The sequence below is a fragment of the Heliconius melpomene genome, chromosome 11 (assembly GCF_056956725.1).
Source record: "Heliconius melpomene rosina isolate 202511_hmr_F chromosome 11, ASM5695672v1, whole genome shotgun sequence".
NCBI lineage: Eukaryota > Metazoa > Arthropoda > Insecta > Lepidoptera > Nymphalidae > Heliconius > Heliconius melpomene.
The window spans coordinates 8,118,743-8,128,744 of record NC_140399.1 but is presented as its reverse complement, the minus strand read 5'-3'; positions in this window follow the sequence as shown (position 1 = coordinate 8,128,744).

Genomic DNA, 10,002 nt, shown 5'->3' with positions numbered 1-10,002 from the left:
TAATTTAAATTCCACTTTTGTACACATTTTTGGAGAACAAAAATTATTATAATTTGCTTACCAATGTAACGTTTTTTGATATTTTTATCTAAACTATCGCACTCTGGTCGAGCGCCATGTAAATTAAAAACTAAGATATGAATAATTTAATGGTTCGGTAACGCTCACTTAATTATCATGAATAGGCCTATTCAAAATGATTAATTAATTTAACTTACTTTAGGTTTAACAAGTATTTTTAAAGTTTAATTTTACCTTTTTTTAAATGAATTTATAAATAGTACTCAATATAAATTTAATAAAAATCATTATGTGGAGACGTGATTGCTGTACAGCAATAGGTAGGCAGAGGGAACTTGGGAACCTAGTGGTAAGGCAGTTAAAGCAGAGCGAGAATATGAAAAAATTAAACATTTCGTTTCCTCGAGTGGGAATCGAACCTACAATCTATCGAGTTTACAGTCACGAGTGCTGTATATGATAATAACAATAACACATTATAATTATCATAGAAAATGGAAGTTTTTGAAACAACAATTTCCTTATATTATTTATAATCATACGTTTCGTCATCTCCTCGCTTCTAGACTACAACAAAATCGAAATTAGCAAATTAAACGGAGAAATCACGCACTGCTTTACGCTGACACAGCAGGTTAGGTAGAGGAAACCTAGTGTTAAGACACTGCGTTCCCCACTTTTTGCCGAATTCTGGAGACATTGCGTGTTGAGTGCTAGAACTCAACGCCGCGGTACGTAAAACGGAGAAATAATAAAAAACAAATTTCAAATACATATCTAAAGCAAGTTTCCATCTTCAATATAACATCTATCTAAAATCTAAACGCTAAAACACGGTAAGTGGACTAAATGAAAGCAATTACCCGTATACGGTCTACGGAATAGGTATGCACATTACACTGGCCGCTATTATATTTTCACGCTCGACATCCCGTTGCCCAACAGCTATACGAATGTTCGTTGGTGATAAATCGGTTGCATAACGATATATAACATGTATTGTATTGTATTGTATATTCAATTGCATTTTGTTTGTGAAAAGAAAAAACGGAACTCTCTGTTTTTCTTAATAAAAGTTAAATCACACGAAAAACCAATATAAACTTATCTATTTGTAGTTCTTCTTATTAGTACTTCTTACACAATTGCGCTCGCAAAGACATATAGATAGATCCCAGGTCTCCAGACCTAAACTTTCGATAGAATTTCTAGCGATTTCGATATAAATGATAGACAGACAGACAGTTAGTTAGTTAGTTATAAGGGTTCATTTTTCCTTAGAAAATACAGAACCGTAAGAACAAGAATTTGAGCAACGTTCCTTAATATTTTCCAATATTTTCAAACTGAGCAATAAGCGATCAGAATAAGTTATAAATGAAACTGAACTAATTACATTAATTTTACAAAACTGTTTTTGAAATGTAAATGATGCATGAAAAGATTTCTAGATGAGGAAAACAATGGAACGTCTTTTTTGTCCTCTCGGTAATTGGGTCATTATTTCGGCGAATATCCGAGGCATTAGCTAGTGCTGCAAGTACTTTAAGAAGTGCACTAATTATATATATTTCATTGATTCCTTAAAATCAACAGTGGCTCGATTTATTTAAATTATAATAATTATCAAACCGTATTAGTATCAAACCGTACCGAAGTGTACCTATTCTTACCAAAAAAAAAAGGAATTATCGAAATTGGTTGGCGGGATATTGAGCTAGCTATACGTCTAATTGTCGTCCATATACTTAATGTAAATTTAAGACTGTGATTTTCTCATGGATACCATTGGCAAAAATGGACTAAATTAAATTGAGAGAATGCACTATCTTTCAGATAAAAAAATTACAAAAAAAAATTTAATTAACTGATAACCTCCTCGTTTTACAGAAGTCCGTTAAAAAGCAACAATTTATATTAGTAAGAATGATTTTCATGATTATTACACATATTAAGAATTATAATGTAAGTTAAATAGATATATTTCTAGAATGATCCGGGAGGCTATTGAAATACAAAAAAAAACATATTAATTTCAATAGAGACGACTCGGACTCGCCACTCACAAAATCCAGAGAGCAAGATTCAGCCAGCTCATTCTGCAAAAAACCAGGGCAGTACGCGAGGCATTTAAGAAATCGTTGGCGGTCGTTTGATATGATAATTATGTCAAATAACCCATTCTGCTGAGCAACTGTTGAGTTTCTTGCCGGCTCTCTTCAGCAGTTCCGAACCGCCTTCCGAACCGTTTCTTATAAGAAAATATATTTTTTTAGTCATTATGGTATCACAATTTCTATGAAACACAATGTGTAAAACAAAGTATATGTGTAACTTAGTAACTCGTTACAATCTTATTACTTACTATCACTTATATTGTGGACTATAAACTAATAAAAAGAAAGATAACGCATAGACTTTTATTATACACATACATACGTACGTAACAAATAATATTTAATACGAAATATTTTTTGTATTTAATTAATTTTTATAGCTAAACCTCCAAAAAATAAAAAAAAGTATATGTAAGTATCGCAATCGCAATACCTCCAGAATTTGGCAGAAAGTGGAGAACGGAGTGTCTTAACACTAGGTTCCCTCTGCCTAACCTACTGTGTGCGTGATACAGCGTGAAGCAGAATTTATTTTTATTTTTACTCATGTAATTTACTACAATTTTGCACAAAGTAAGAACTCAACTAACAATTTTCCCAGAAACATGGAAGATTGAACAAACAACAAATGGAACAGTCCGACAGCATTCGAAGCATACCAGCTAGTTATCATCAAATTGGCAGTTCGGTAACATCAACAATGTATTAATATTTGTACCATGGATCCCATAAAAGAAAAAGTTGACATACTACAGTTACTTTTAATAATCATTCAAAATGGTGGAGTGGTCGTCGTCGTGCAGGGGCACAAATGTGTGACTATTAACGCGAATGGTTGTGAGTTCGATTCCCAATCGATGTATATTTTCAATTCTTCGCTCTGGTGTCGAGGTTTTGAGGTCACTCAACACGCACTGCCTCCTGAATTCGGCGGAAAGTGGGGAACGGAGTGTTATAACACTAGGTTCCCTCTGCCTACCTTGCTGTGCGGGATACAGCGTGAAGCTGATTTGATTAGATTTTATTCAAAATGTCAGGATTACAAGCAAATTGATTCTGTATAACATATTTCTAACGTAACGGGATTTATATTTTTTTCAACAATTTTTGCCGAATAAAATTCAAATACTTACTACAGTAGTTAAAGTATTCCAAACAGCGTTCGATAGCATTTATCGAATCATAGGTACATTCTATAGTAAAGATGCGAACGTTGCAATACCGATAGCGATCGTTGCTAATAACGAGAACAATCTGATTAAACGGTAAGCACGTGAAGCACGGTTATAAACTTACTTTTTACTCTCAGTAAACATGGTTGCGCAACCATTCGTATATATTGTTTGATCTGTGTGTAGTCTCAGTACGCGGTACCCACGGTTGCGTCACCCATATAATAATCTAGCAACGAGTATAACAATGAAAACAATTAAAAATTATTTGTTAAGCTAACCACGAGTCGGTAAAAACGCATCCAAATTAATGTATGCTCTACCCACTTCCTGATAATGAGTAATTATTTCAATTACGGCAGGTACGGTCCGCAAGCACCATATTTTATGAAACAAGTCGTTTTTTTTAATTGTTAATTCTATTAATATTAAATAACCATACGTTAATTATGTGTTAAATTAATATTCGGCTTATGTAAGTTAATGAAAGCGTTGGTAGAAATTAACTTTGTGTAGAATTACGATTATGAGGCCAGATGTGCCAGGGGTATAAGCGTGAGACTGTCTGCCTGACGCGACCAGTTGTGGGTTCGATTTACACTCGAGGCAGTGAAATATTTAATACTAGCGGACGCGCGCATCTTCGCCTGTGTATTGCTTAGGGGTGAATTCTAATAAACCATGAAACACGTGCTCAATGAAATATTTTTAAGAGTCTCAATTTCAAATTTTATAAAAATCGGTGAAGATTTCATTTTTTTTCCATACAAACTTTCAACCCCTATTTCACCCCTTTAGGGTAAAAATTTTTCAAAATCCCTTCTTAGTGGATGTCCAGATTACGAAAGTAAACATCCGTCCAAATTTCACCATTTTTCAACGGTTTCGGCTGTGCGTGCGTCTTACCTCAGTCAGTGAGGACAAGTCCTTTATAATATATATAGATTCTCATTTCTTGAGGCCGTCGTGGTGCAGAGGCACAAAGGTGTGAATGTAACGCGACGGTTCTGGGTTCGAGCCCCGCTCGGGGGAAACCAATCTTTTTTAAACAATTAGTCTTAATACTAAGTTCCCCCTGTCCACCATGCTGTGTTCGGTAGACACGGGGAATAAAGAATGAAGCTGGTTATTGATTATGATTTTTCGAGGCGAAGCGCGGCGTTGTGTTCCGTGCCTAAACAAAACAATTTTTAGTTTAGAATATTATTTTGTAAATGATGTTCTTTCTTTTTTATTTTTATACTAGTGGGCCCGGACGCGGCTACGCCCGCGAAAATATAAGCCTAAATCCTTAAAATAAGTTAAAAAATAATAATAAGTGGAGATTTATTATTAGAAAAAATATCTGAGTAACCGAAATGAACAAACCAAAGAAGTAAAAGTAACTAAAGGAAATTCTTAATATTAGAAAAAAAAACCTAAAGTTTGCTGTGCGCGCGTACTAAACATTTTTCTATATTAAATAACTAGCGGACGCGCGCAGCTTCGCTTACGTATTTAGGAGTGAATTCTAATAAACCATGAAACATGTGTTCAATGAAATATTTTTAAGAGTTTAAATTTCAAATTTTATAAAAATCGGTGGCGATTTAAGAATTTTTCCATACAAACTTTCAACCCCTTATTTGCACTCTTATGGAAAGAATTCTAGAAAACTATGAAATACGTGTTCAATTAAATACTTTTAAGAGTCTGAATTTCAAATTTTATAAGAATCGGTGCCGATTTAAAAATTTTTCCATACTAACTTTCAACCCCTATTTCGCCCCTTTAGGGTTAAAATTTTCCAAAATCCCTTCTTAGTGGATGTCCAGATTACGAAAGTAAACATCTGTCCAAATTTCACGTTTCTACGCACAGCGGTTACAGCTGTGCATGCGTCTTACCTCAGTCAGTGAGGACAAGTCCTTTTATATATATAGATTATTAATTTTTGCGAACAATATTAAATAAAATCTCAAATGATTAAAATTACGATATTTTAAGTGTATAACATCGGTATAGATAACCGAACTGAGATAAATTAATTATAAGCAGCAAATAATTACACAAAAAATAATAGTAATTCGAAAATCTATAAAAATTTACAAAATCATCAAAGTCATCCGCCCGTTCGCGTCGGTCATACTCATATTATGCCGCCCGAAGGCTAGGTCATTTGGAATCAGTCACATCTTAATTATTTATTAGAATGTTATACAGTAAATTATAATTTCCATCTAGATGAAATGCTAAAAGTGACTATTATATTTATTTTCATAAGGATGAATATCAAATTATAGAAATCATCTAATTTTTGTTAATGATTTGTATAAAGAGATTTTTATAAATCTATATCGGCGCGCACCATGTATGCATTAAGCAAACTCACTGTGGGTGACGTTTTCTTAAAACAGCAAACTTTGCAAGCTGTTGCTTAGCAACGCGTAGCGACGATTGTTATTAACATGGCGGAATAAATTCCTTGTCAAATTAATTATTTTAATATATTGGTATATAACGAAAATATTACAAATATGAGAAAAAAAAGTATCCTATGTTCATCCCGGAACCCTCAAGTATCTCTATATGAGTATTTTATCACAATTAAATTAGCGGTTTGGCCCTGATTGCGGAAAAGACAGACAGACAGACAGACAGACAGACAGAGTTACTTTCGAATTTATAATATAGGTATGGATAATTTTAATTTTGAATATTACTGAAATTCTAAGCATATTTATCTTCTATATATATAAAATCGAAAGGTCACTCACTCATCACGAAATCTCAGAAACTACATGTGCTAGGAATCTCAAATTTTGCATAGGAGTTACTTATAGGATGTAGGTGCTCGCTAAGACGGGAATTTGCAATATTCGACTTCTGAGGGGTTGTTTTTGGGGTCGAAAGTTTGTATGAAACTTCGTTACTACAAATGCTAGGAGTCTCAAATTTTGCATAGACGACACTAGGAAGTAGTCATGGAGACAGAAATTAATAATAACATAGTTCACGCGGGTGTAACCGCGAGCGGGCCGCTAGTTTAGGTATATAATATAGTAAAGAATATACGAAATGAAACGTCATATCACTTTTGACGTTAGATTTTGTAGTTACCATATTTATACAAAAAAATTCAAACAAAGAGGTAGTGGAGAGTGGAGTAGACAAAGGCAGCTTTAGCTTTTTCTTTATATTACTTATACACATAGATGTTAGTAAAAGTTAAAAATATTTTAGTAGTAAATATAATATCTGCAGCTTCATTTGTATGATTAAAAGTAAGTAGTAAGTTTTTATTAGTATTATATCACTGAAAATAAACATTATTCAAAATAAATTGATACATATAGATTTAAGTTGATTGACCCATTGTCATGAAATTGGTACGGAACCCTCGGTGTGCGTGTCCGACTTGCACTTGGCTGGTTTTATTTTAAAATAGAGTTAGAAAGCTAAAAACCGCCTGAAAAATGATATCAATTTCTAAAAAGTAAGAAATAAAAATAATTTGTAGACCTCAAATCCTTATATTCGACTTACTAGCCAACAAAGACTATAAAGTACCTACATAGTTTGACGACTGTTAAAATCACAACCCTCCTTTTACTTTGCTCTAGTCAATACTTATTTTATCGAGAACCTATTAACAAGGCATTCTGTTCTCTACTTTCAATCTGAATTTGAAATTTCTTCGAGTCTATTGTATAACGCAATTCAATGTCTAAAAATAAATCAACAAATAAAATAATATAATTATATATATTTAATATTTTAAATAATATTTTTTTATAAATTTCACCTAAATTATATGTAGCTCTAAATTTTTAAAATACCAGTAGGTAGTTAAATGCAAAAAGCGCTACGTTGAGTGACCACCACTCAACATACAATGCCTCCAAAAGTGGGGGACGGAGTGTCTTAACACTAGGTTCCCTCTCTCCACCTTGCTATAAGCGGGATATAGCATGAAACTAAAAAAAAAGTCCACGTCAATACACACGAATTGCCAAATATACAAATAACATAATCTATATATATAAAAGGACTTGTCCTCACTGACTGAGGTAAGACGCACGCACAGCCGTAACCGCTTATGGTAGAAACGTCAAATTTGGACAGATGTTTACTTTTGTTATCTGGACATCCACTAAGAAGGGATTTTGAAAAATTTTAACCCTAAAGGGGTGAAATAGGGGTTTAAAGTTTGTATAGAAAAAAAAATTAAATCAGCACCGATCTTTATAAAATTTCAAATTTAGATTTTTAAAAGTATTTAATTAAACACGTGTTTCATCGTTTTCTAGAATTCTCCCCCTAAGGCTGCAAATAAGGGGTTGAAAGTTTGTATGGAAAAATCTTTAAATCACCACTGATTGGCTCAGGCGAAGCTGCGCGCATCCGCTAGTTTAATATAACACGAATTTATAACTAAATATAACAGCATAAAGTTACATAGTAATTAAAATATGAATGAACGAGCAGATAAGTTTCTGAGAAACACGACTATTTGACTACTTAAAAAGAGCAACCGCATCGGAAATGTAAAAATATAACGATTATTTTAATAATCACAAAAAAACACACACAAGTTCCACAGAAATCGATAATAAAAAGAGTTAAGCGATACTAGGAACGGAAATGCTCGATAAATGCTCCATTTTACCGAGTACGAGGTGGATAATAAATTTATTATGATTTTAAATTATCATATCTGTAATATGAATTCCGAATATGCCATTAAATGGCATGGTTAGAGTTTTTCAGCGATCAACCAGGTCACCCAGCGTGAAATTACCACCAAAGCGGGAGACAACGATGGCGTTTTTGCCAATATTAAAAGTATTTGCTCACCATATCGATCTTATTGTAACCTTATATGTACTACAAGAATAGGTTATAAGAAATATAAGTTTCGTAATTAAGTATACAATTGAAGATTTATAGAAGCGTGAAATGAAATTGTATTTATAGTTCATGCCTATTATGTACAATGTATTAGGTATCTAAGTGTTTTTTTAACGGAAATATTTATTAATTTATCTATAGCTAGATCTAAAGTTTGAAAATATTAGAATTTTGTTGGTTTTAAAATATTTAAAGCCTAAATGGAATACTTTTTTATGATATTGGCTCTAGGATTAAATAAATAAGTTTAAATTTTTTTTACAAACTTCAAACTTTACAAGAATTAAACTTACTAAACTTGTATTAGGTACTATTTATTAGTAGCATAAATAAAAATTTAGTTAAATAAAAATAATTATTAGTACGAAAAAACATATGAGGTAACCTACCGACCTATACCTGAGCAGGCATAAATTTACGTTATTTGACTAAAATAATATTTCTTATTTCTTAATCAATTTTTGAAAATAATGTTATCTTTAACAAATACACACTGTATAAGTTACTGTACTCGTACTGTAACCTAACAGTAATTGCACCACTTAATGCAGTTTTTCTTGCACCCATTAGCCCTCCTCACGAGTGCCATGCGCTTGCGCAAGTCGCAAGTAATTTCGATGATTTTAATAATAATAATAATAAAATAAAAAGTTAAAAACGTTCATGATATATGTATATATTACTTTGTAAATTTTATTACTATTATTTTAATTTCAATATCGCTTACGTTTCTTATTATTTATAACAATTTAATTAATCTCTACATTTATAAAGAAACATCGATTAATAAAAAAATCAGCTTCACGCTATATTCCGCACACATCATTGTAGGCAGAGGGAACCTAGTGTTAATACAGTCCGTTCCCCACTTTCCGCCGAATTCCGAAGGCATTTTGCCAAGAAACCAGAGCGAAGAAATGTATCAGTAAAATGTAAATAAATATTTCACTTCCTCGAGTGGGGATCGAACCCACAACCGTCGCGTTACAGTCACACCCTTGTGCCGCTGCGCTACGACGTCCTCAAAATATTAATTGTTATAACATATTCACATACTTATAAACTCATATTTACCTAATATCAACTACATACCTAATAGGTGAACCTATAAACGAAATATTAATATACCTATACTAACAAATTTGGTAGAGTCGCGAAAGGGCTTATTTGTTATTTGTTACTATAATTTTTCTTTGAATAATATTTAAGTCATTTTAATAAGATGTATAAAAAAAATCATATATGGTTTTGGATTGGCGACTTGTGAATTGCTTCGCATTTGTATCTAACGCACGAACAAGTCGGTTGTCGTCAAAAGTAAAGAAAAAGAGAGAGAGAGATTGATCTTCTACTGTGCCTATTTAATGATTTATTATAAAAAAACATATAGCGAAAACATGGTATTAGGTAATATTTACTATTCGATTTAACCATATCACTTTTCAAACGTTCATATTGTACAGTCAGCACATTGTGAAAATAAAAAGAAAAGTTGATATAATAAAATAGCTTATGTCTGTATCTATTTATTTATTTTGTCTTTACACTCTACCCCACACATAACAGGGTAGGCAGGTAGGGAGCTGGGAACCTGGTACTAATTCTTGAGGCATTTTTCTCTTGGCTTGAGAAATTTGAATTTTAAATATTTATTTCCCGAATGGGAATAGAATCCACAACTGTCGCGCTTACACGCTTGTGCTCCTGCTCTACGATGGCATCCTTATACTTAATTTTATATTTTATATTTTTATTAGATAATTTTCTTATTTAAATAGTCTAGAATGTCTAAAATGTTACAT